This window comes from Microtus ochrogaster, unplaced genomic scaffold, assembly GCF_000317375.1.
Source record: "Microtus ochrogaster isolate Prairie Vole_2 unplaced genomic scaffold, MicOch1.0 UNK12, whole genome shotgun sequence".
Taxonomy (NCBI): domain Eukaryota; kingdom Metazoa; phylum Chordata; class Mammalia; order Rodentia; family Cricetidae; genus Microtus; species Microtus ochrogaster.
Genome location: NW_004949110.1, coordinates 8078316 through 8106150, shown reverse-complemented (window position 1 = coordinate 8106150; position 27835 = coordinate 8078316).

Sequence of the window (27835 nt, the reverse complement as noted above, 5' to 3'; positions counted from 1 at the left end):
ATTTAAACTACAAAGGTCAAAGTAAATAAAACATCAATAAATATAGTAAATATTAATTCAGCCATTATTCTACTTAAATGTCAGTCTAAATGCATCAACTAAAATCCATTCTTAGGTCAGAGAGATGGTGCACTGGGTAAAGTCTTTACTGTCACACCTGAAGACCTGAGTTCGGTCCCTGGACTCCACATGGTAGAAGAAGTCCTCTGACTTCCACATGCAGACCTTGGAGCATGTGCCACATGTGTATGCACATTCACACATGCAGAAAATAAATGTGAAAGATGAAAATGACACCGAGTGGTTCCCAAAATAAGACCGAAGCTGTATTTTGTTTATGAAAAGCTATTTTAAATATAAAAACTAAATAATCAGCCAAAAGGTAGAGCATATAAAGGGGTATCCCATGCCAATACTAATGAAAAGAAAGCAAGTATCACTGTTTTCAGAAAGGGTAGACTTGAATAATGGTGTCTGTCAAGTATAAAAAAGAAGTATGACACAATGTTACAGGGGTGCAATTCTCTGGAAGACACAACAGTCTTTGGCATATGTGTGCCTAACAAAAGAACATCGAAAGACATGAGACACACTGTTAAAGAACTGTAAAGGGAATAGATGAACCTATAAATATATTTGTGAATTTCAACACCTTTTTTTTATTATACACAAACAGATCTAGTAGGTAGAAAATGAATAAATATGGACACCGTTGAACTTGATGCTGTCACTAGTCACTGGGACCCACTGGACAGCTATGGAATAACTTATTAAAGATTTCTATTTTTGTCAAGCACACATGGAACATTCAGCAAAAATGCCATAGTTTCGGCTCTAGAATATTCTCTGAAATAAGGAAGATCATAAATCTCACAGAGCTTGATTTTTGGGCTACTCTGGAATTAAGCTAGAAAGATCCTTGGAGGTTAAACAGCACACTTCTAGACAACCCGTTGGTAAAAGAAGACTTTAGAGGGAAATTTAAAGGTAAGAGATTCTAGAAAAACAAAAGAAAATAGGTTTTATCAGACGGTGTGAGTGAGAGTGGAGGCAGCGGTTAGAGGAAACTGAAGCTGGGAAGACACAGGTTAGTGAGGACAAAAGATGCAAGGAGACCTAGAACTTGGGAGCCTGGGCTTCTGTACCAAAAAAGAAGAGGAAGGATTGCAAATGAAATTCAAAGTAAATAGAAGAAAACAATAAAGCCTAGATCAGAACTCAATGAAATTGAAAACAGAAAATCAAATCAGTAAACTAAAAGTTGGCTTTATGAATGAATCAACAATATTGATAAGTTTCTTGACAGACTAATTAATTTTTAGACAGGCTAATTAAATTATGAACATCAGAAATGAAAGAGGGAATTTCACTGCACATCCTCTGGGCATTGAAAAAATAACAGAGGGATACTATGAACAATTCTATGCCCACAGATGTGGTAACTTAGAAGTGGAAGAATCTCTCAAGATGTACATTATGTCAATATGTATTCAAGAAGGACGTGACAATGAGTAGGTCTGTATCTGCTAAAATAGTGGAATCAATAACCCAAACAGGAAGACCCAGGACCAGCTGGATTCACTAGCACACTGGATGAGAAGTTAAGAAAGAAGCTATAATAATTCCTCATCATTCTCTTTCAGAAGATCAGATTGGATCAGCAATAAGCAAAGGTCAGAAAAAGACACAGAAACATAAAGAACACATCTTTCATGAACATAGATGCAAAAATCCTCAAAAAAATTTTGACAATGTCAACTCCACAAGATAGAAGCAAAACTGCACACCGTGACGGAGGGGGATTTGTCCAAGGGATGCAAACCTAGCTTAGATTTTCAAACCTAGTTCATGTAAAGCCTTATATCAGCAGATCAAAGAAGAAAAATCATACAATAGTATCAGTAGCTACCCAAGAAGCATTTGACAAAATTCAGCTCCCATTCGTGATAAGCATGCAGTAAACTGGGTACGGAAAGAAACTGTCTCAATTTGATAACAGATATCTATAAGAAAGCCCCAGTTCACTTACTCATTTGAGGGACAGAAACTAGACGTGTTCCTCAGAAGATCAGAAAGAAGACGAGGATGCCCACTCTCACTGCGGAACAGAGCCTGTCATTCAGGGTACCCTCTACACATTTCTGGAGTAGGAAGCTGTCGTCGACAACTGTTGTCATTGGCAACAGTGAGTTTTTGCTGTGCCAGAGACGCAGGGTGACGGGGTGTTCTTGGAGGACATCTGATGCTCACCCTTATTCTGCTACTTTACCACCTTGACCTTCAGTGTGGTTCCTGAAGACAGGGTGATAAAGCCCCTCATGGATCCGCAGTGAAGATGAGCAGGAGGATAAGGTGTCGCCCCATCTTTGTGGCACCTGCCTCTTGCCCTTTTCTCCACACTGTCCCGTGTGGCTCCATAGTTCCCAGACAAAGATCCTCGCCAAGGTGTGGGTGCTTCCACCACATGTTGGGAACACTTAGGAAGTTAAAAATGACTCATGCCTGAGTTACTGCTCCAGAGATGCTGATGTAATTGGTCTCGTATGCTTTGGATCCCAGATTTTTATTTTAATCTTTCTAAATGTTTTACTTCTCTGTCATCATCACACCATTGGTTTATCAGAATATAATGACTGTCTGGAGAAGGACATACCCTTAGCTCAGAGGGAAACATAAGGAAAGATTTTAGTCTCTGGTACAGGCTAGGAATGCAGATGTTTGATACTCAGGGCCTTCTACTGTACCTTCATCCTCAGTCTCAAAGGCAGTTGTCTTTGCTTTTCCACAAGGCCAGTGTTGATCCAGACACCAAGTCTGGTCTGATGCCCGACTCTCTGACTACACTAACATGCTTCTGCTACCATAGATAGGCCTTTCTGGCAGCACAGAATCTAATCCTCTCAATGCTTTTCCCAGTGGGTGAGGGATCCTTCTGCTTCTGTGCCCTTGTCAAGCCTCTTCCCACATCTCAGTCCCAGATTCCTCTGGGAAGAGGGGCATTAAATCCTTTGTTCCCTCATTTCAAACCTTTAGCTTAAGGAAGCCATGGGAGTATGTTGTTTTTGTCGTAGAAGGCCGATCTAGTTTAGACTAAGGGGTTAATAGCTTTGAAGTGACTTGAGGAAGAATAGTGGTCAAGACACCTCCCGTTAGTAAAATGATCTGGACAATGCCAGCACTACTGTACTCATGAAGTACTTTGAGGGTAGAGGTCTATGACACTTCAGCATGAAGACAAGGCATTGCCAAGGAAAAAGACTCTTTTGGTACTTGGCATTTGGTTTGCCATGAGTCTTCTGTAAGTCCTTGTCCAAGAATGACATGCAGGGACATAGAATTTCATCAAGATACTAGAAACCAAACTTCCCCCTTCAGCCACAGCTTCTCAAAGCTACCTTTCTGTCAAGACAGAAGAGTGCATTAATGTTTATGTGCATGTAATGGAAGACTAGAAGATGAATACCATAAGCTCTTGCTCCATATTATCTTAAGAATGAAAATTCTTATCTATTCCTGAGTCAAATTCAAAGATTGGGCACTGTGTTTACATTTAAAATTCCAAAGATGTCATTAGAGAAAGCCTCAGTGTCCATAACCCAGACAGCCACAATTATTTGTGTGAGAAAGCGTGAGGTAGATGTTTTATTGTGATGTGCCCAGAACCTATTTCCTGGCTTGGAACACTACAGATAATGAAACTGTGGACAGGGGCCCCAGATGTATGAGGACATGGCCCAATGGCAGGGCCACTTGAGTAAACAATTATAGTTAGCTCAGGAACCAAACCAGTTGAGTCTGTGCCCCTAGACACCTTATGATTAGGAGAAGGAAAACTGTGGGCAAATCCCTACACATGTGACTGTAGAAGTCCAGTGTTTTGAAAAGAGTATGTGTGTGTGTATATATATATATATATTAGAGAGAGAGAGAGAGAGAGAGAGAGAGAGAGAGAGAGAGAGAGAGAGAGAGAGAGCATTATGGAAGGCCCTGTGAGATGAGGTATGATGTGGGATTGACGGGGTTAAGAGTGGCATGGGACATTTCCCTGCAGAGGGAACAGAGTTTGCCATTTCTCCCAGGAACCTGTGGCAGCCATGTCCATCACGAAGGCCTTCCTGTGCAGGGCTCCACAGCTTGCCTGCACTTCTTCCCCCAACTCACCAAGTGCATAAAGTCTGAGGATGTTTAGAAAGTCATATGCACTCTCAGGTTGTGTCAGTCGGTTTCCTTTGGATGTAGCACTTGCGTAACAGGTTAAATGATTTCAGACATTTTAGCTTATGGTCCCTGGGTCTCCCTGTTGTGGGCATGTGGCAAGGCAGAACACTACAGTGGGTAGGGAGTCTGCTCACCTCATGGTGGCCAGGGCACAGGCTCAGGATAGGCCTGTTGAAGGAGGCCACTTGGCCACTTGTTTGTTTTTTGGCTGCCCAGACCCCCAAAAACAATCACACAGAAACTGTATTAATTAAATCACTGCTTAGCCCATTAGCTTGAGCTTTTTATTGGCTAACTCTTACATATTAATTTAACCCATTTTTATTAATCTGTGTATAACCACGTGGCTGTGGCTTACCAGCTAAAGTTCCAGCATCTGTGTCTGACAGGGCTACATGGCTTCTCTCTGACTCCACCCTTTTTTTCCCCAGCATACAGCCTATCTTTCCCCGCCTAGTTTTGTTCTACCCTGCTATAGGATCAAAGCAGTTCTTTACTTATTAACCAATAAAAGCAACACACACACAAAAGGACCTTCCACACCATAGGCCTAGGTACAAAATATACCCTTCAAGGTCATCCCTCAGTGACCTACGTCCTCCAAGTAGGTCCCAGCTCCTACGATTTCTGACACTTCCAAAGGACCCACCCAGTTATAAATACTAAGTGAGTTGACATATTGATGATGCCACAGCCCTCATGAACCAACCATTTCCCAGACGCTCTACTTTTGAACATTGCTGAACTAGGGATCAAGCCTTCAACATAGGAGCTTTAGGGGGACATTTAAAATCAAACCCAGGAGCTTTTGTACAATAAAATAGAAGCTAGCAAATGAGGTGGATATGTCCTGATTGATTTCTCTTTCACGGCTATGTATGGAACTATCAAAGGAAGACTAGCACACTCCTAGTGGGCCAGGGTTGCTGGGAGAGGCCCCTGGACGCACACTGGGGAGCCAGGACTGGTATCAGGGACTTGAACCTTTTTTTGGACTGTCTTAGCCTTTTGGATGAGACCTTGGATGAAAGATTGGCTGTGCCCGTTTCCTCTCAGAGCTGGCGGTCTTCACTCTGTGTACCATGTTTTGGTCAATGACTGTGCCTTTTTGGAGCGGTGCACTCCTGGGATCAGCTGAAAAGAATTCCATGTGTGATTAGTGGTCCTGACCATGGATGCGGGAGACAGGTCTCGTCCAGTAATCGCATCCTTAGAAGACCATCTTGGAGGTCTTCAGCTCAGAAAATTGCCACAAAATGTCACCCTCCTATTTCTTTAAAGACTTCATTATCCTCTTTAGTCCCCTTGTTACAAAGTACGACCTAATGATAACCTTGTTTTTATTTTGGTACATTGTTAGAGACATCATTTTTAGGTGACTTTCTTCATCACTTGAAGACTCAGGCGGAAGATAAACTCCCCAAGGTAAGTTCCCTGTCCCCTCATCCCCCAGAGGACTTTCTGTATACGGTTGCTATAAACGCCTGGTGAGGGGTAAGGAAAGGCCTCTTTGACTTGATTTAGATTTCTTTTTTTGTCCGCGGTTCTTTGTGAAATTCTTGGCACCCAGTTGCTTCTGGCTTGAATACTTGCTTTATAGTTTAGATAATTATCATGGGTGCTGTTGGGGATCTGCCCAAATCCTGCTGTCTACCCACACAAAGGCCTTTTCAGCAGCATTTCACTTCAGACGTCGTGTGCCATGGTTACCAGCATGTCTCTTGGTTCCTGAGATGACCCAGGAAGTTCAAAATTTCTGCATCTTCTCATCTGAACCTCACTGTAGGGATGGCTTCCAAATTCTTCACCAGACCTTGGGTTGCCATGGTTGCTCTTGCAAATATGTCAGCATTGCACATTTCCAAGTTACAAATTATAGTTCATGGTAAACATGGGGAAAGGGAATCAGGAACATTCAAGGAAATCAAGGGCATGGTAAGGTCTATCTGGGCTGTCCAGCAGTGGGGCAAGCACTCGGGGCTGATTACTCGAAATGTAGGTCCTCTGTCCTTCGATCTTTAGACTGGATTCATCTGTAGTCACCACCTTCCTCAGCTACCCCTCCCACTGATGACATCATCTTCGATTCTAAGAGAGAGGAACTCATTGTCCCCTCATTACAAATGGAGCAATGGCTGCTTGCTTTGCTCGTTTGGAAGTCTGTACAGTCTATATGGTTCAGCACTGGGGTTCACATTGCTGACAATGTTCACATTCCCTGTGCATTCTGCTATAGTTGGGTCAGGGGAAAAGAGCGTCATATCGAGGGCACATAGACATTTGGTCCCACTCTCCTCCCCTAGGAATGTAGCTTCTGCTTCCTGTTCAAACACCATGGTTCAGATGAGGCCACTAACACTCAGTTCACCGAAATAAACCCACTTCTTCACACAAGGCCTCATGTGGATTCTCCTGGGGCTTTGATGGTAGCCTTCCTTAGGATCATACCCCAGCAGCACTGGGCATGGGACCAAATGCTTCCTGATCCTCAAAGCTCGGAAGGCTCAGGACTGTTTCTCCATCACTTAAGCCAGCATCTGTGAGCAAAGCCTTCTCTCCTAAGAGTGAAATGCCCATTCAAAGACTGGTGACTTGGCCTTTCCAGGACTTGCTTTTTTTATACTCAGGGCCTACAGGTTCTTTCTCCCTACACTGAAATCTACAACAAGATCATCAATCATGGCTCGTGACCCAGCTGTGTCCCAACGTCTAATAAATTTTATTAGCATAAAGTCGTGTCTGTTTGTTTACATATTGTCTCTCAGGCTCAGTACCAGATCCCATACTGGGACTTGGATAGAAAGGGAATTGGTTTAGGGACTTATGGTCAGAGATTCTCTTCCTTCTAAAACCCATTTTTCTTGAACGTATAAAGATGGAAATACAGGCTGCATGATGCTGAGGCACCTTCTGTTGAACCTTCCTTCTGTAAGATGCCCCTAAACAAAGGGTTTAAGAGATCAAAGATACTCCAGAAATACTCTCCTCAGCCTCTTCTCGAAAAGTCAAAATGTATCTACTTCAAAAGCCTTAGGAAGTCTGGCTGCTAATGAGCTTATTTCCTTGGACAGTTTCTCTAATGAAAACCTAGGGACGGAGTTATCTTTAACATGTGAATCCCAGTCAGAACCTACAAAAGTTGAGCAGAGATAGATTTTTGGAAACAATAGTCTCAGAGAAAAAATCAGTTCCATGGTCTTTGAGGATGTTTTGTTAATTCTAGAACCTTCTAGAAGGGTACAGGAAGACCATGGGTATAGCCCTTCATTACACAAAGCTACTTGGTGTATGTTGCAGAATCCAGGGTAGCAAGAGTTCTTTTACTCTTAATGACTCTCAGCCAGAGCTGAGAAGGGGCCCAAACACCGGCATTATGGTTAAATGACAAGCATAGACCATAGGCCCACCCAAGGCCTTGGGGCCTCTTTTTCCTTGTCTTTCTTCAGCTCTGCTTATGTTGGTAGCAGCCATAGAGAGAAATATGCCTTTGGGGGACCCCATAGTCAGAGCGTGGAGAAGACATATGGAGATTGAGAAGATGCCACTCCACTAGAGATTGGCTTGTACATTGGCGTGGGCAACTGGGAAATGGGAGGAGACACCTGCCACTTGACATCCATGTCTCCTGTGGGGCAAGGCCCTGAAGGTGAGTCCCCCAAGAGTTTCCTTCCCCACTTCCTGTGGGGAAGAAGATGAGAAAGCCACCACAGTGCCCTGTCCCGGCTGCCAGCCCTGCTGATGGTAGTCTTTCGACTCCAGGAGAGCCGAGAAAACAAGGCAGGTGTAGAGAAGTGGGGAAGGAATGGGAGCGATCCTGAACATTTAGTGCATGGATCAAACGAGGGATTTTGGTATAGTTTACCTCTGTGGGCTCAGGCCTGGCCTCAAAAAGAGATTAGAGAGAAGATATGGGCTTATACAGTGGAGAGTAAATAAATCAATCCACGAAGCAGAATTAAACCCACTGTGAAAATGAGTGAAAGACTCGACAAGTAATTTAAAAACCGGAATGAAGCAGCAGCGAGGTCGCAAGCCTTGTAAGAGGGAGAGGAATTAGATGATGGACGGGCGCAAGGAGACTGGCGTACCCCGCACTGCTGATGGACGTGCACATTGCTGTGGCTTGTCTATGCACCACAAGAACTTTAGCGGCCGCTGCCCTTTGAGCAGACGATTTCATTATTCTTAGAAATCTGTTTAAGGAAATGATGAGAGGCAGAGAAGGGAAAGCTTTATGAGCAAAGATGTCAAAGCAATGTATTTTTACAATATCAGGGTACCAGAAGCTTTAAATGTTCGAAAATACAGCAAGGGTTAAACAGATGGGCTTCTGCAGACAACGGGATAGTTTTAGACTAGAAACATGAAATTCTTCTAAATCGCTTGAAGAGGAATACAAATACAAACTATGTTATCTAATGTTTCTATATACACATTGATAATAAAATGTTAAAATACATATTTATGAATGTTTACTATGAATAATTTTATGGGTTTTCCTTTGCGTATTTTCTTCATTGATCATATATTATGCTTATTTTTTCTGCTTTTAAAGTTGTTCTCTGAGATTTTTCTACAGTGCGTTTTGATATCATATTTAGCCCCCACCAACTCCACCCAGATCCACCCCCTTTCCCTGGTCTCCCAACTTTGTGTTCTCTTTTCCAAACATCATGTTTAGGACCAGAATATGTGAATAAATTCTCTAGACCTTCAGAGACTGGAAACTTATTGTTTTGGAACAATCTGGAGACAATTTCTGGATGAACCGAGTTACAAAGGGCCCCTATCCCATGAGCAGCGCAGCTGTAGGAAGCAAGCGTAGTGGGTCTTGCTAGTCCCGTTTGGCATCTGGGGAACGTCAGGTGGCCGGGTAAGGGCTTTGCTCAAGGTCGGGCACCGGGCATTAGTAGTCAGGAGGAGCTTCCACCTCCCAATTCCCGACACGTGGACTTTTCATTGGTCCCAGCTGCCTGGTGACCAGAGCAGCCTATGGGCATCTGCTCATTATCTCTCTGTCCTCGTCATGGGCCTGCTTATCTGAAATGACTGCATGGGCAAGCCTGGAACACCTGGCCTTGGCAGCTAGCTTTGCTCCTCATACGTCTCAGAGACTGCCGCTGCAGCAAATCACCAGGGCAGCTGCTTGGGGCTGGCAGCACTAGGGAACTGTCTTCTGCTGGATTTGCCAAGACTACCTTTCCACGGAGGCAGAGCTGAGCTACAGGTATCATTGGCTGCGCTCAGCAGTGCCACATACTGGGAGTGACTTTGTAGTCTCAAAATCAATTTGATGGAGCAAGGCTTGGCGAGACGTGCATTCTGGGCTCTTCGCAGGTGTCCTGGAAGAAAAGCAACCAGAACTCTTGTCAGGAAGCCAATGTGCTGTGAAACTGTCTGAAGAAAAAGATGAGGTGGCTTGGGGTGAGAAACAGGAACCTCGGTGCCATACAAACGTGGGTCTGTGTCGGCCGTACTCACCTCCAGGGGAGGTTCTATAGGCTACCCACTGAGCACTGGTTTTTTTGTCCTATGAGCACAGTGGCACCTGCCTCATAGGGAGACCTGAACAGTATGACAGTGACGTTCTATAAAGGCGTTAGTATGACTAATAAAAATAATGGCTTTATTTTAAAAGCTTTACTGCTTTCCATTCAATATAATTGGGTCATATTTTATTTAATTCATAAACATGTTCTAACCAAACGGCGCATTATGGGACATGGAGGAGCAGTTTGAAATAATTGGAGCTGTTTGAGAGATTCCAAGAAAGACGGGCACGTGGTTTTTAGGAGATTAGTATCCTTAAGCATGGAGAGCTGCAAGTCAACTAAGAGACTAGTTCAGGGCCCAGGACTTTGCCAACATGTGAAGGGGGGTGGAGGGTGGTGTTTGGCTGAGCTTGGGTGCAGACACTTGTGTGCTAGAAGCCACACCCATTCCACGCCCAGTCTCTGTTGGAGAGGCTTTTGGGCTTTCTCTAGTCTAGCCATTCTTTGACCTGCTCAGTTTCTCTGGCTGCACACCTGGCTCTCCATGCAGGGCTCACTGAATGGGTCAACATCTGTCCCCTCCTCTCTGCACCCCCTCGGAGCCCCGTCTGGGAGTTGCAGGCGAGCAGTGGTACCAGATGGAACCTGACGGCTTCAGTCGTGTACTGAGCGTGGCCAAGGATGAGTGATGGGTCTCTCTGGAAGCAGTCTCCTCAGATGAAATGTGAGCCAGAAGGACAGGTACCAGCATCTGGGCACTCCTGTCCCACACTTGTATAAAGAGCAGTAAAGATGGTGTTTCTCTGAGACTCCGTGTGTAGAAGTTGGACAACGGTGTGCTGGTGAATTTTTAACAACCAATTCGGCAAAAGCAAGCCTTGATTTGTGGTTTTCCCATTTCTGTGGTGTAAGCGTTTTCACCATGCCTAATTTCGACCTACCAACTTGATGCCACGAAACACCTAAAGAGGAAGAGATGTATGGTCAACTCCCCCAAGCTGTGAGAGCTGGTACCTAGCATACCTTTGGAATGAGGAAGGGAACATCTATCAGCTACTTGTGTTTACGAACACAGAGGCTCAGCTTCAGAGGCCTCAGGGACCTTCCTTGCTCACATAGGTACTGAGGACCGGGCAGGGCCCTTACTCAGGTTGTCTCTTTACAACCTGTCCTTTCTGCGTCACTCAATGACGGAGCTATTATATAAAAACCACATATCATCAGGGTAGGTTTTTTTGCGTGTGTGTGGCATACATGTATGAACATTCACGTATTTATGGGCACACACACACATGGGTGTGGATATACATGCACATGTGCATGCATGCTTGGGGAAGCCAGAGGTTGTGGTGGGCTATCTTCCTCGATGAAGTTCCATTTCGTTTGCTGAAGCAGAGCCTCTCATTTGAACCTAGAGATCACAAAGTCAGGTGGTCTAGCCAACCAGCTTGCTCCCGGGAACCCGGCCTCTGCCTCCTTCGTGCTGTGGGTTCTAGGGATCCCAACACTCACCCTCATGCTTCTATGGCAATTGTTTTACCCACTGAGCCATCTTTTCCGTCTTTATCCCTCCTCCCCCAGCCTTCCAAGTGCTTGAGCAGCAAGCCTGTGCTGCCGTTTGGCTAGTGAGGACACTATTGATGTGAGTTAGTGCTTGTCAAAACTGAGTGCTCAAAAAATGGCAGCTGTTGCTGAAAGTATGTCCGTGATGATGTCACCAGTGTGCTTCTAATCCATCCTCTGGGGCTGGGCAGAATCCTTTTGTAGAGCAGCAAGAGGGGCCTTAGAGGCAGCGCCTTCTATCTCTGTCCCCTTATTTCTGGTCATTCAGATCTCTGGCTAGTTTCCTGGAGAAGAAAATTTGAAAATGTTTGAAAGAATGCTTTCTCTATTAAATGACCTCAGCAGCTGCTGAAGGGCAGTTTGTTATTTCACACTATTTAGCACAAAGCTTCAGAAATAGATTCAAGATGATCTAGGTCCCAAAATACAAGAATGGCCGTTGGTCCAAGCTGGTCTGTGGGGGTAGGAGGGAGTAACAGAGCTCAGGCCTCCTGGGTCATTTTCTCATAGGGAGAGAAGCCTCCAGGGAACCTGTGTAGTTGCCTTCAGTCAGGTAAAGAGAATGTCTCCTTGACCCAAAAGCACATTTCCATAGAAGCCGCCACTCCAGCTTCTGAATCCCACAGTGTTGTGTTGGGAGTGTGGGCTGCAGGATGAAGAAGAGGCTATGAATATGGACTCAAGTTTCCTTTGGGCATCACTTAGGAGGACTACCTAGGAAACCTAAGACTCTTTGTGGGTGGTATAGATGGAAAGACATAGATCATTCCGGGGCCTTTAGCTGGAGAAGGAGTTCTCACTGTGAGCAGAACCTGTGTGTCCTCTGATAGCTCCTAATGGCAGCAGCTTTATCATGGCAATCAGTATCGGAGCAAATGGGTCTGAGATGGGGAGTCCAGGCAATGGTAAGCAACACTAACAAGCAGAAGGGAACCTTGTTCTGCGAACCATCTGCCCTAATCCTTCCGACATCCTGTGACATGTCCCTGTCATGTGTCCTAGAGAGGACTGAGGTGTAGGAAGCTTCAGTAGTAGCACTGAGCTAAGGATTTCACAAGCACCTGCCATTGGACTCACCCAGCTTATCTCACTAGAGGTGCTATTGGGTTTTCGTTTAGAAGAAATGGATTCAGGGGTTTATCATACTTGTAGGCACAGGGCTACAAGTGGTGGGGTGAGTGGGTGTTCTGCTTTTGGCTATGGCCTATATGCTCAAAACGACCATCCCTAGATGCTCTTCTGAGTTCTAGCCTCCAACCCGCCCTCAGGAAGCTGTCCAGCATTTAGCCTATGGTTTGGGGGATCAATGTATTTTCATTTCTCTAACCTTAAAATTCTAAATGTTTTCTCATTGTTCACTTGTGTCTCTTCTCTCTCCCAAGCATGTCACGTGGGCAAGAACCAGCCATTCTTGGTTGAGAGCATCTTTCCTGACTGGCTAGAGATAGTCCATGTCTTCCACTGGCCTTTGGATCTTTTACTCAATTCAACATTGGTTTTACTGCACATACACCAGTCAACTTCCCAAGTGCCCAGGACTCTGGAGATCTGGAAGATTGGGCCATGTTTTTATAAAAAAGGGATGGATATTGTGTTCTTGTTATCACTGCCTTGATTCAAATCCCTGGTGGCTACATAACACAAGGTCTAGGGAAAAGGGAAAAGGGAGTGGGCCTGGTCCAGTGAGTTTGAAGAATTCCAAGGCAGTGATAGGAAGACAATAACCAAATGCAGATGTTCCGAAGTGTGGGTTCCTACAGTCACACACCCATGAAGACAGCCCTGTTCCCACCCAGACCTTGACAACCACCCCATCCTCCTCCCCTCATCTTCTCTAAGCCGTTTTCCATACTGCAGCCACACTGATTTTCCTCGCTTGTGATTCTATATAAATCAGTGCCCTGATCCTTGCCTCTGCAGAACACAGGCTTGGGTGAGCATAACCGTTCCTCTTGCACTGTGTTCTTTTCCTTAATTCTGCTGTCATTTGGGACCAGGTCACTCTTGCTGTAGGCCTCTACTGTGTCCTTTAGGACATTGGTAGCTTCTCTGCCCTCTACTTGCAAGATGTCAATAGCATCCACTCTTTGTTCCTGAATCATGTCCATCAAAAATGTCTCCAGACATTTTCGAATCATTCCCGACTGAGAAACAGCACTGTAAGGCAAGAGGCATTATGTAGAGACAAATCCATGGGATGCCCTGGACAGAAGAAGAGGAGGGAGTTGTACACCCTCACCTTTCAATCAGCTCCAGATTGGCTTTGGAAGTAAGGTTGGAGGGCCCAGTTTCCCCTCTTGACATCTCACTACCTCATCCCTGAAACATCAATGACCCCCTGGTAAAGCATCTGGTGAGACTTTTCTAAAATATGTTTCAGACAAATCCATGGGATGCCCTGGACAGAAGAAGAGGAGGGAGTTGTACACCCTCACCTTTCAATCAGCTCCAGATTGGCTTTGGAAGTAAGGTTGGAGGGCCCAGTTTCCCCTCTTGACATCTCACTACCTCATCCCTGAAACATCAATGACCCCCTGGTAAAGCATCTGGTGAGACTTTTCTAAAATATGTTTCAGTTTATACTACTGGAGTTTTTGTTTTTCTTTTTAGAAATTCTAGAAATTGCCTAGGCTTAGCCAGCTTCCTGACTTGTAGAATATGAAAACTGAGGCTGAAGGAGGTGCAAAGACTTGTCCAGTGTAGTGGCTACTTCTTTCTTTTGGGGTCTAGTTCCTAGTTGCCTCTTATAAAGTCACTGATGTGATTTTCTTTGATTCGTACTCCAAAGCCATGTGATAGATTTGAACTGACTCAACTTTGTCATGTTGGAGTTTCTTATGTGACCCAGTCTAGCCAATCAGTGAGTCTCGGGTATTGGACATGAGAACCATGGAGTTTCTGGGTGGGTTAGATGGAATCTTGGGGTCCTGAAGTTGACTTATATAAAGAACCCTGGTGACAACCAGGGCAGCCTAGTACCAGGCAGAGCTGATGATGATCACCAGAGTCCCAGCAGGCTTGAATCAGAACCAGAATCAGCTCAGGTCTGTGGACATGAACACTCATGGACTTTCCAGTTTTGTCCTTCTGGCATGGGTTCAACAGGTTTCCTAGAACTTGTATCCACATGCACGGTGACACAGCTGGGATTGCAGGCGCACTGAAGTTCTCCAATCCAGATCGCATCCCATTGTAAGCTCAGAGCTTGTTTGTAGCAAGATGCTGCCCACATGAGCTTGTGAAATAGTTTTGAGATAGTGATTTTGTGTGTGGTTGCCTAAGAACCGGCTGTCAGCCCTGAGAGTGCTCTGATTGTAGCAACACATACTTACCATGCTGTTATGAGGGCTTTCCTTCGTCGTTACGTCTTTGTGGGGCGCAGCTACCTAGAGACCCAGCAAAGAGAAAGCCTCAGAAGTCTTTTAAACTGACATGAAAGAAGAGCTTTGATTTTTTTTTTTTTCAAATCCAGGGTGGAAGTGTGGGGGCGTGTTTCTACATTTCAAAAGATATTTATCTTTCAAGCATCTTCAGTCCCCAAGTTCATCTAGCGATTTTTTTCCTTTTAGCCATTAAAATGAGCTGGTGGAAGAAGCAGCACCGGATGCACGCTTATTTCTTTTCCATTTTGCTACCCTGTGGCTCCAGCTTTTACAGTGGGCAGGACAGAGTCTCTTGGCTAGGGCTTCCGGCTTTGCAGATCGCTTGGTCCAGATCGTAGGCCCCGCCAGTGTGGGTGAATGTGAAGTGGATAGACAGTTATGCAACAGGGACCAAATGTGTGACAGAAGGGATGCGGGGTGACTGTGCACAGTGGTGGACAGGTGCCCAGTCCAGGTGACTGTGCACAGTGGTGGACAGGTGCCCAGTCCAGGGTGACTGTGCACAGTGGTGGTCAGGTGCCCAGTCCAGGGTGACTGTGCACAGTGGTGGTCAGGTGCCCAGTCCAAATTGGAATTAAGAAAGACCTCCTGGCAGAGACCTTGGGGTCTTGAGTCTTGGAGGATTAGTGGGGATTAGGGAGCAGAAAAAAAAAAGAGAGGTGGAATTCCTGGCAAAATAAATAGCAGGTGACCACAAAGCAGTGACATTTGAGACACTTGAAGTGGTTAGTGCTCCCCAGCTCACAGCTACCATTTCAGAGCAGCCTTCTCTATGGCACACCTAAGGGATGTCTTCCCTAGACTCCCCATCATTTTTTTTTTTTTTTTTGGTTTTTCGAGACAGTGTTTCTCTGTGGCTTTGGAGCCTGTCCTGGCACTAGCTCTGTAGACCAGGCTTGGTCTCGAACTCACAAAGATCCGCCTGCCTCTGCCTCCCGAGTGCTGGGATTAAAGGCGTGTGCCACCATCGCCCGGCTACCCCTCATTTCTACTTTGCAATGTGGGCCTACAATTTTATTATAGCATTTGCCAAACTTGAAACTATCATGCTTGCCTTTGTGCTGGTTTAGTTTGAACTGCACCTCTTGTCCATTCATAGAGGTTTTGTTTGTCGGTTTTGTTCACTACAGAATCCCAGGCTAAGAGCAGTGACTAGCATCAAGAAGGCCTCGATAAGTACTGTTGCAGAGGTGTGTGTGTGTGTGCACGCATGTGTGTGCACACGTGTAAACGTGTTTGTGTTTGTGCTGGAAAGATGGCAGGAAGTTCCACTGCAGGATAGCTGGAAAGACAGCTGACCGTAGTTCAAGGGCATGTGGAAATCCTGAGAAAATGTATGCGGAGGTTTTATTTTATTTTGTTAGTTTGGAGCTTTAGTGAGGACATCTCTGGTAGCAATGCATAGGGTGGCTGGAGCAGGAGGAAGGAAGAGTTAACGAGAGGCCGTGAGCTGGCAGAGCAGAAAGAAGAGACTGGAATCGCAGCATGTGGTGAAAGGATCTGTGTATGAGACTGAGGCTGTAACATTGGGGCCAGACTCTGGAAATCAAGACAGTACTTCCTCAGAGAATTGAGAATTGATCTACCCCCAAACCCAGCTATCCCGCTTTTGGGCATGTTCCCAAAGGATGCTCCATTGTACCATAAGGACACTTGCTCAGTTATGTTCATAGCAGTCTTATCCCTAATAGCCAGAGACTGGAAATAACCTAGATGGTCCCAAACCAAAACCTGGTTAAAGAAAATGGGGCATATTTACACAATGGAGTGCTACTCAGTTGTTACTCAGCTGTTAAAAACAATGACACAAACTTTGCAGGCAAATGGAGGGAGCTAGAAGAAAAATCATCCTGAGGTAACCCAGACCCAAAAAGAAAAACATAGTACGTACTCACTCATAAGTGGATATTAGCTATAAATAAAGGATACCCATGCTACAATCTACAGAGCCAGAGAAGCTAGGTAACAAGGAGGGCTCAAGGGGGGATGCTTGGATCTCCCTGGGAAGGAGAAGTGGAATAGATTTTGCAGGTGAACTGGGGCTTGGTGAGGATGGGAATAGGAGGAATCAGGCAGGGGTCCATGGCTGGGGAAAGTGCTGGAAGAGATGACTGGAAAAGGAGGGGCGTTTGGGATCAGGTAGAAAACTAGTGCAATGGAAAATCCCAGAAATCTACAAGGGTGACCCTAGCTAAGACTCCTAGCAATAGTGGATATATAACCTGTACTGGCCGTCTCCAGGCAAAACTTCTAGTGGAGGGATTGGGACACTAATCTAGCCACATAACTTTTGACCCACAATTGTCCTGTGCTAGGACAAAGGTGGTGAGGAGATTATGAGAGTGGCTAGCTAATGACTGGTCCAGCCTGAGACCTATGGCATGTGATGGAGCCCAGCCCTGGCTTTGCCTGGAGGGCCAGGACCCAGAGGATAGATACCCCAGAGACCTAGGATAAAACTAAACATGACTGTCAAAAAAGTCAATGTAATTATTCCTAATGATAGCCTATGCTCATAGATTGTTGCCTAACCCAATTTTTATCAGAGAGGCTTCACCTGACCACTGATGGAAACATATTCAGAGACCCACAGCCAAACATTTGACAGACCTTGGTGAACCCCGTGGAAGAGGAGGACGAAGGATTGTAGGAGTCAGAGTTGTCAAGGACACCACAAGAAAACCCACAGAATCAACTAACGTGCTTGTAGGGGCTCACTTAGACTGTATTGACAACAGAGAAGATAGTATGGAACTGTCCGAGGCATTCTCCATTTATGTTACACTGCGTAGCACACTGCGTAGCTCGGCCTCCTTGTGGGATCCTAACAGTGGGAGCAGGGGCTGTCAATGACTCCTTTGCCAGCTTCTGAGACTCTTTCCTCATTCTGGGTTGCCTTGTCCAGCCTTAATACGAGGGGAGGTGCCTAGTCTTACTTACTTGATATACCATGTTTGGTTGAAATCCGTGGGAGGCCCATTCTTTTCTGAAGTGGAATGGAGGAGGAGTGGATGGGAAAGGGCAGAGGGGAGGTAAAGTGAAGGGCTGGGAGGAGAAGAGGGAGGGGAAACTACAATCAGGATGTAACAGTAGTAGTAGTAATAATAAAAGACTTGGGACCAGATAATGGAAAGAGGCGGATCATAATGATGCTCAATCTTTACTTTATTTTATTATTTATTATTTTTGTTTTTGAGGCACAGTTTCTCTGTGTCACAGCCATAGCTGTCATAGAACTCACTTTGTAAACAAGGTCAACCTCAGTCTCACAGATCCCTCTGCCTCTGTCTCCTGAGTGCAGGGATTAAAGGTCTACTCATTCGCATTGGTAGGGGCCTTCTTGGAAACAGGCAATTGAGTGTATCCAGGGACATGTTCACTTAAGAGAGAAACCTCAGTTAGAGGTGAATTATTGGGCATAGGCAGTTACAGTTGACAGAGAGAGCCACACAGGCGGTCCTCAAAGGAGGCTATGAAGCAAAGAGGGGATCCATCAACAATTAAGTTGACAGCACCATTGAATGCCATAACTGTCATTTGTACCAAGACAGCCAACCTTGATCCATGGGGTCTGCCTTTCCCATCAGACATCTGCAAGACCAGCCAATGACAAATGGATGAAGACTCTTCTCCTAGAGGAGAAAGCATCAGCCAAGGAAGCGAGACCATGGGCTGAGTGAGAAGCCCACGACAAAGCTGTGAGCAGGAAGTTGAAGTAGGAAGTGAAAAGAACAACCCCGCCCCTTGCCACCCAGAGCTCTCTCACCACACATGTGTCCGTGCATGTGCATCTACAAACACATGTTTAGGTATCGATGTACATACATACATAAACACACCCCAGAGAACTTCCGATGAGTCTGAACGGGTTCTGCATTGATTATGCTGTAGTGAACTCTCCTTCTGCATGGATACGCTCTGGTTTACTTAGCCCTACCACTCCTGATGGACATTGAAACATTACTTGCTTCTGCTATACTGTGCTGGCAGACATTTCATGTGTGTGTGTGTGTGTGTGTGTGTGTGTGTGTGTGTATTGTGTGTGTGTGTATGTGTATGCATACTAAACTAGATTCTTAGAAAAGGAACGTCTATTGGTGTCTCCAGTTCAGACCCATATTGCTGTTCTGCTTTCTCATCTGGGCATGCCAGTTTCTCCTGACTGAGGCACATGAGCATCTGTCCTCACACTCTCACCAACAAAATGTGGAACTGAGATCTTTGCCAGGGAAGTAGATTTGAAAAATGACCTTATAATTGTCACTTTGCATGAAACCATATTAAATGTTTAAGAACCATTTTCATCTAAATGGCTCCCAGAGTTTATCTTCCCTCGTTTTTTAGGGTTTTTTTTTTCCTTCTTTCAGATTTCTGGGAATGTGTTGTTAGGTAGGAAATTAGTCTCTTGTCTGAATTTTGCTTTTAGACACATTGCCTTTTGGGTCCTTTCTTACTAGGCACCTTGCTCCTTCTAGAATCTAGTCAGCTAAGGTGTAGGAATACAGGAGTTTGGAGGTTAAGACTGGGCCAAGTAAGCAGGAAAATTCCTGTCAGTAGCAGTCTGCCGGGATCCCTTAAGAGCATCCTGCTCATGACTGTTTCAGCCCTGGAAGGCCATGAGCGCATGCCCGCTGGGGGCTTGGAAAGAAGCGCGGTGTTTATTCAGCTTCTTATGGAAACGTCTTATGTTCATCAGCCTTGGTGCCAAGTAAAATCAATATCTTTGAAATGAACGGAAAAAAAGCAGGGTCCTAACCCCAGGCCCTGGGCCAGAAATAGCAGGGTACTGTCTTCAAACAAATTTGGTGGGGGTAGTGAACAGGCAAAATGGTCATAAGACAGCTGGAGGGGCAGGTGGGGAGCAGGTGCTTCATGTGTTACCACTGCCAGCCCACATTTGTCACCGTGAGCGAGGAGCCAGCCTAGGGGACACAGAGAGCCTGCCTTCGAGGAATTCACAGAGCAGAGGAGTGAGCAGATGATGCTGGGACTGTGTGGCAAGGACTCTGGGAGAGAGAGCAAGAAAGAGTTGGGAGCCCCCTAAGAGGGCAGCCCAGTCTGTCTGGAGACATCTAGGAGTTTTCCTGAGTAAGGTGACACTACAGACAGGTAGTAGCTGGTCAAAGAGTGTACCTAGTGAGAGTCACCAGGGGGAGAAAGTATTGAGGTCAAAGTCCCAAGGGCAGGAGAACATTGTCTCTCCAGGAAATGGAAACCGTCCGACAGAGGATTCCAGAAGAGGGATGGGTGAGGGTGTAAGAGAGGGAGACTGGGGAAAAGCCTAGAGGAACTAACTGTGTGGGGGCAGAGCTGGGGACAAGGGCTGAAAACCATTGTACGGCTCCAAGGATTAAATGCCCCATACTGGAGAGTGGAGTTGATGCACTGATGCACAGTTCCTTTGTGAAGAGCTTCCAAGGCCTTGGATTGCTTCATTCCTGAAGCAGTGGGTTCCCCAAGCAAGAGCTGTCCTGCCAACAATGGTGAAAGGGAGTAAAAGAGTCCTTCAGACAAAAGGAACAGGATGTGGCAAGAGTCACCGGCCTGCAAAGGTTGGAGTGTCCTGCCTGGTGAGAACTCAAATGGAGGTAAATATGGTCCCTGGGGTAGATAACCAACTGGCCTCTGTCTCCTAGGGCCATGACAGCCATGCAAGAGAAGCTGAAAGAGAATTCTACACAGAATATCTGCAAGGTATTGTCCCTCCTTCCGAACCTGCGGCTACTGCCTAGAATTCTGGGCTTTTCAATCATTCTCGGTTGCTGGGGAAAATGCTCCAAGCTGCAGAGGGGAGGGAGGAGACAGTTGAGCTTCCATGTAAAGGAGGTGATGCCAAGATATGCTTCCTCCAACAGAGATACCCGCAGTTGTTTCTCTTGAGTCAGCCAAGCAGAAACCCAGGAACAAAGCATGAGTTTCTCATGCAGACACACAGTAGAACTTGTAAACCCAGTTTTTCTTTTCTACCCAAAGCCCCTTGCTGAGAAGAAACATGGGTTGCCATGTTCTGTCGTACCACACTGGGACATTTCCTGCGAGAAAAGATTTTGCCACTTTTGAGGGCAGGACCAAAGCAAGGCCATGTTTCCTGGTGAGGTTTTCATTGGACCGAGATTTCGCTCACCTGAGGACCTGATGCTTTCTGCCAGCCTCGCTTGGCAGTGGCTACACACTGTGCTATGTGGCTGGTCAGACTATGTTAGGATACAGCGTCTGGGCTGATGGCCATGGTCTTACAGCCCTGGAGAGTGGCAGGCAGCTGTTATATTCATTTGGAGGGCTTAGCGCTGTGAGACAGGCTTCACCTCCCATCTCAGCGGGAGCCTTGGGAATGACATACTCAGTGGCAGCTGTGTTGTTGTAGATGTGACAGTAAATATCTAGAAAATTGAGTGCTTTCTGGTCTTCAATTTAAGAAGTCGTTTGCTGGATGGTGCTAAGTAAGAGGAGTCATTAAACTCGAGGAAGCACTCGTGTGCCTCTTTCCTTAATTAAACGGAGGAGAGAGACTGAACCTGGCCTAGTGAAGCGCTGGGCGTTGAGTGGAAAAGCCCTAGAGGGAGGACGTAGATGGCTGCCTGGTCCGGCTGCTGTTTCTATTTCATGCGTGGCTGGGTGGTGGTTATGAGCTGGCATGCATATTCTGAGACCTGAATCCTACATTTCTTCCTGGCAAGAGTCAAGCGTCAGGGCAAAACGGAAAGGGGATGGTCAGGAAAAGTCTAAGAAAGTGACTATAAATTGAAGTGTGTATTCACCAAGCTCAAACATCGAAGTCTTAGCTTGCATGTACCTATGTTTGGAAAAGATGCTAAAGGAGGCTATAAGGCTGCCGCTATGGTCATCATGCATCCATTCTGACTGGCGTCCTCTCAAGTGGAGGACAGGATACTGGAGCTGCACATGCGTAGAGAGAAGACCATGGAAGGACACATTGAGAAGGAAGTCATCCACAAGCCCTAGAGAGTTCTCATGAGAAACCAAGCCTGTTGTTACCTTGATCTTCCACTTCTAGGAAACAAGTTTCTGCTGGGTAATCCCTCAGGGTGCAGTAGAGTAGTCCCTTGGCTCCGAGTGGAGGGGGGGGGGGTCCAGGATACTCTGTGACACCAAATGCATAGCTGTTCAAGTCCTTTCTAGAAAGTGCTGTTGGGTTTGCCCATCCTCACCATGCACTCTTACGTGTGCTTTGAGTCATTTCTGCATTGTTTATAATTCCTAGTGCAATGCGAACGCTATGCTTTGTAACAGCCATGATGCATGATGGTTCAGGGAATAATAGGAAAAACTGTAAATGTTCAATACAGACATATTTTCCCAGATAGTTGAACCAAGGTCCCTTGAAATAGATGACATGAAATCAGTCTATAATCAGAGTTATCTTTTAAGTACATTGCCATGACATTTACAGGGACCACTCAGAGCAGGCTGCATGGTAGGTGGGAGGGTCCCATAGGCCAGGGCTAGTGAGAGCCTTTGGGTGGGTTAGATGCCAGGGTGGGGTTTCCATTGTGTTGGAATGTGTGTTCATGACCTGGCTTTTCAGGTTCATTGCTTTCCCTGGCTTCCTCAGCTGTGGTCCTGCCCTCTCAACTCCTTCCTGGAGTATTTTGCTTGGGTTTCACTATGGGAATAAGGGAGGTTGGGGTCCCTTTGGTTTAGAAAAATATGCCTCCTTTAATTTCCTTGTGAAGGGACAGAGAGGACCCAGCTTGGGTGGTGCCGAGAAACTGTCTCAAGCCAGTAAGATGCTCTGAGGGTCAACACTGGTACTCCATCAGCAAGGACCCCACGAAATACAGCTTTCCACCCTCGACCACAGTCAAGAGCCAAATAAACTTCTTTTCTTTTTAAGTTATCCAGTCTCAGACACGTCCATATAGTAACAACAGACGAGCCTCAGCTGCTTCTTTCTCACAGAGGTAGACTGGGGAGTCTAGGAGAACAGAAATACAGGCTAGGGCCTTCATTGCCCAGGTCAGGGTAAGTGTCCCAGGACTGCTGCCCGTAGTGACCGTCAGTAACACTGCTTTCCTTAGGAGTGTCTGTGCCTTGCCTTCTCTGTCAACTTTCACATCATTCTGGTCTTCATTCTGGGTCAGGGAGTTGCCTCTCTCAGGCTGTCCTTGTCCTGGGTCTGTTTTCATGGCATCACCCGTAGAGACATAGAGAGGACGTGCAGGTGGCTGGATTCTGACCTTTCTGACCTACCGAAGTCCTTCCAGACCACACCCTCTCATAGCTCCAGACTTCCTCTTGGGGGAGGGACAGACACATCTCTCCCCTACACCACCGTCTCCCTGAATAATTGACACTTGGATGTTTAGAAACATTCCGCCCAGGAGAGCAGCTACTATTCCACGTGTCTATGAGGATTCAGTGTTGTTTCAGATTGTATTGTACAAAAATTAGGCAATACTCTGTGGACAGAGGAACACAACACATCAAGTACAGAGTCTGTAATTGAGTTGTTTGCTGAAATATGCCTTTGGTAATAAAACAAAGTTTTCAAAAATTTAAAACAATAGGTGTGCTTTTGCTAGAGAAGCAACCTGGGTCTGTACCTTTCTTTCAAATCAGGTCAAACCTTTAGAGAAGGAGGGAAGCAGGGAAAGATGTGGGTTTCCATAAGTTGAAATTAAGCGACCAAACATGCCCCAGATGTCGGCGGGCTTTCCCAAGCTATTTGTTTTTGTTTTGGTATTTTTTCCTTTAACATTAATATTTTCTAAATAAAATTTTGGGAGGAAAGTTATACATACCCATGTATGTATATATGTAAAGATACATATGAACAGAGACTCAACCCTTTTTAGTAGGTGCTTCAGGCATTTTTGCTGGCCCATCTGGTGTCTTTGGTCAGGCTCTCGGGGCTCAGAGCTTCAGTTCTGAGCAGCCTATCTGACCCATGTCCCACTCCTGCTTCGTCTTGTGTCCCCATGCGCACCCCTGGCTACAAGCTGCAAGTTTATTCTCCCTTCCCACATCCTCCTTCCCTTGGTTCTAGGCAAGGGTCCTTAGAGGGGCAGGCTAGTTGCCCAAGACGGCTCCAGTGTCTCCAGCAGCTTCAGATAAAGCTCTCCCCTGGAGGTGGAGATTCGTCTATTCCTCAGGGGGCCTCTGATGCTCAGACAGAAATTGAACTAGAATTTATATAAATGCAACCAAGTTTCCCTGTGCTTATCTGTTATTGCAGAAACATAAAAGCAGTTGGTTTGATTTTTACAAAGCTTAGAGAGCCTGTGTGGGAAGAAGCGTCTTAAAGTATAGGCCATGCGGCCTCTGTGAAATTTTTGGGAACCCCTGGGGACACCTCAAAGCGAAGCAGAAATCTCTGCAGGAGCTGAAATGGGGTCCAGAAAGAGGCTGGGGGACTGCCAGCCAGAGGACACACATATTAACATGGCCGTGGCCCACAGGGCAGACAGCTTGCCAAAGTGTGTTCCCAAATCAAATTCCCAAGTGCACATTTTCCCAGGCACGCTGGCTGATTTGTAATAAGCTGCATTGAGCTGGACACCTTCACACAGCACAATCTATTGGTGAGCAGTAAATAGTATAGATTTAATTATTTAAACATTGTGATGAGTCCCAGACAGCACAGAGTAAAAGCTAGGGAGAAACGTGAGACCAACATCTCTGTACTGAAAACTTTTCCCTGCATTCTCAGGTGACCAGGAGCTAGCCTCAGGATCCCTCGCTTCTGTCTCTCTCTCTGGCCCTTCCCTTTGCCTTGTTCAGCATTGAGCAATCGATTCTGTGGTTTTCAAGAGTTCAGCAGGATGCTAGTGTTCTCCATAGACTCTATCTTTCCCTGCTTTAGGGGCCAAAGTGATTAGGTTTGGTTTGTGTGGTAGCTCATCCTGGTCTTGGTGCCGTGATGTCTAACTACCAAGAATTACACATGGCAATGAATATTTCACTCCCCCAGTGGGGATTTCACATTGAGTGGAACACTATCTGGTTTAGGTATGTGTCCCAGTGTGGCTAAGGCTTGGTCACACTGAAGACCATCTGTTGGTCAGCCCTGGCTACTGCTACTTGAGCCTCTGGACCATACAACAGGAGACTGCTGAGTCTGAAGAGGGTATGGACAGTGTGTGAGCCTGAGACTGTTTAGTCAGCAACCACATTAGAGGAACCCTGTCCCTAGGCAAGGACGGGGAGCCGATCATTTTCCTCTAGAGTCCAATACGACATATAAGATTAATTTGACCCATCATGGCCAGCCCTAAACTCCCTCTGTCTGCTTTCTGGAGAGAATCTCAGGCTCTTCCTGCAAAGATCCCTGATACTATCCCTAAGGACCCCCGAAATGCCAGTGTGAGACTTTCTTTATTAGATGGCATAATAGTTTAGTGTGACTGCCATAATTACCACAAATCTGATGGCTTAAAACAACACAGCTTTGTCCCCGCAGAGCGCTGCGAGCCAGGGCTCTGAAATCAAGGTTGCAACAGGGCCACACTTCCTCTAGAGGTTTGTCCTTGTCCCTCACAGATTTTGGTAGATTCTAAAATTCCTTGCCTTGTGGTTGCCTGGTCACACTGCCTCTTGCCCTCCTGTGTTGTCTTTTCTGTGTCCCTCAACAGTCTGCTCGTGACTGTATGTAGGGCCCTCCTAGGTGGCCTAATTTGAGCTTTTTCCCAAACCCTTAGCTCAACCCTATCTTTTTTCTAATAAGGTGACATTCCAGATTCTGGGCGTTAAGACATGGATGTGCAGCACTGGGAGAGGTGTCACCACTCACCTGCTCTGTATTCCAAACTATTATTGGAGGGGTATGCATCTTCTGCTGCTTTCCAAGAGCGAGCGTGATTTTTGGCCTGTAGGGAGTACCTGCTAGGTGCTAGGGGGCCTGAGGGCTGGATGCATGGATGAAATGCACGCATCCGATAGCTGTGAATCTTAAGCAGTGTCAGTGGCTGGAGGGAAAATGGTATAAATTCTTTTTCTGTCCCTGTCCCTGACAGAACAGCCTTCTCTCCCGGTAACAGGTTTTGAGACAAAGCATGGCTTGGCTCTCTCTGGACTGTGCTTGAGTCTGGCACTTGTATTACATTGCATAGGGCATAAATATTTGGGCACACAATCAATTTCTGGAGCATTGGAGGAGGGAGGGGAAGTGGGATGTTTGATTTTTATTCTTTTGGGGGGAACCAGAGGCTCTCCGCACGCTGGAGCGCAATGTTTCTGCTTCTTTTCCCAGAGGGTGATTGCTCTGCTTTGATATGAGTCAGTCAGCTCCTGGCCGCCTGAGGTGAATTAAAGGCTTCCCAGGAGGTTGCAGGGCTCCTGGAATGGCAAGAGAGGAGCCAGTGTGAACTGCTAGCAATGGTGCTCATAGTGGGAACTCCCTGGGCTGCCTAGCCGCTTCTTGGTTTCTTTTGCCAATTTTGGACTAGACTCAGCCAACAGTATGGATTTCGAGGCCCAGGAAAGGGCTAGTAGGAGCCCGGAGATGTAAGCAATGATTCTTTGTAAGGCCAGTGGCCAGAAAGTCGGACTGGCTCATTCAGTGACATCATGTTCCTGCTGTGTCCCCAGAAGCTGCAAGCAGTTGCCAATGCTCATTCTGGGTTCTACTCACCTTCTACCCCCAGGGCTGAGGAACCAACACCAGGGCCTTGAGCTTGCCTAGCAAGCACTCTACCAATGAGCTAAACCCCAGCCCCTTATCTGGGCTCTTTCATCTAGAGGTCATATGGAACCTATGATGACCTTATGTGTTTGCTGGTGACTTTGTGAACCCTGTTCAGGCAGAAAGACAGGGGGCCCCTCTCTCCTCAGCATAACTGCAAGTCCCCCACGAGAGAGAGAGAGAGAGAGAGAGAGAGAGAGAGAGAGAGAGAGAGAGAGAGAGAGAGCTCAGAACTGACGTTTATCTGCTTCTTTTGCTTTGCTTTTCTTTCCTTTCCTCTTATCTTTCCCGGGTGGTGTGTCTGCTCCCGATCCCTCATTTCCAAGAGATTCTATATCCATCATTTTTGCTCCCTCCTTTCTTCCCTGGGCTTTGGAGACACATCATTTATGCCAGAGGCTGTGGAAAGCACATCCTTAAATGCTTTCTAAACTCCAGCCCCATTTTTCCCATTTTCCCCGTGGTGTGCACAGAATTGTATGCAGCGGTTTCTGTCCTTCATGATTCACTTTTGCAAAGAAAGGAAAAAAAAAAAAAACCTCAACAAAGCAACCAGCAAACAAATGTGTGAAAGGAAATGCAAGAGCCTGTTAGTCAGCATAAACAAGGCAAAGCAGAGCTCCGAAGGCCTTTGGTGTCTCTGAGGCACGATCCCCTCCAGCCTGCAGTCTGGTGGCCTTGCTGGAGTCCATGAGCAATGGAGGTGACATAGAGGCTCAGCAGCAGGAACCATGTGTTTGGCTTCCTTTGACATTCCACTGTCGGGAGGAAAGAGTCCTTCATTTCTTTCTCCGCATTGAGAACATGGTTGCTGAGGGATATTTGATAATGTGTTCACGCGTCTTTCCTAGCAAAAAATCCAGTTGATCCTGCAACTTCCCAGTGCCTCTGACCTTAAGAGAAGAGAACAAGTTTCTGGCTTCCATGCATTGTGATTCTGTTTGCTGGCGAAGGCGCTGGATCAACCCAGCAGCCTTTGCCTTGGATCCAAAGGCTCCTCTGATTAGCGGGTTTGCAGTTAATTCAGCCAGATAGAAGGTCTCCTCAGGCCAGGGCTCAGCTGCATCCATCTCGTGCAGTTTTAGGATGGCCCAGTGAGTCCACCACTTGAAAGGTTGCACATAATTTGATTGATAGCTCAGAACTCCAAATGTTTCCAGAAGGGGGAAGAAAAGTCATTTCACAAATCAATTTTCCAACTGCTCAATTTTTTTTTGTCATGAGTTTTCAATTTAATCACTGGAACTGGATCATTTAAAAAAAATCTATTCTGAGATCATAACACCTGAGAGAACGGCCGACTCCTCGAGGAGAAATGCCCAAATCTCCTGTGTTCCTAATTATTGGTACTTAATAGGTTTCCTCTGACTGAAAGAGCACTATGTATTCTGTATAGGAAAATATGTAATCATAAAATATCACAAACAGTAAGGTGAAATCCTCCCAATATTCCTCTGAGTGGGTGACCTTTGGCTTGTACCAATCAGTTTTTTTTAATATTTGTGTTTTTGTGTTTGTTAGTGTGTGTGTATGTGTTT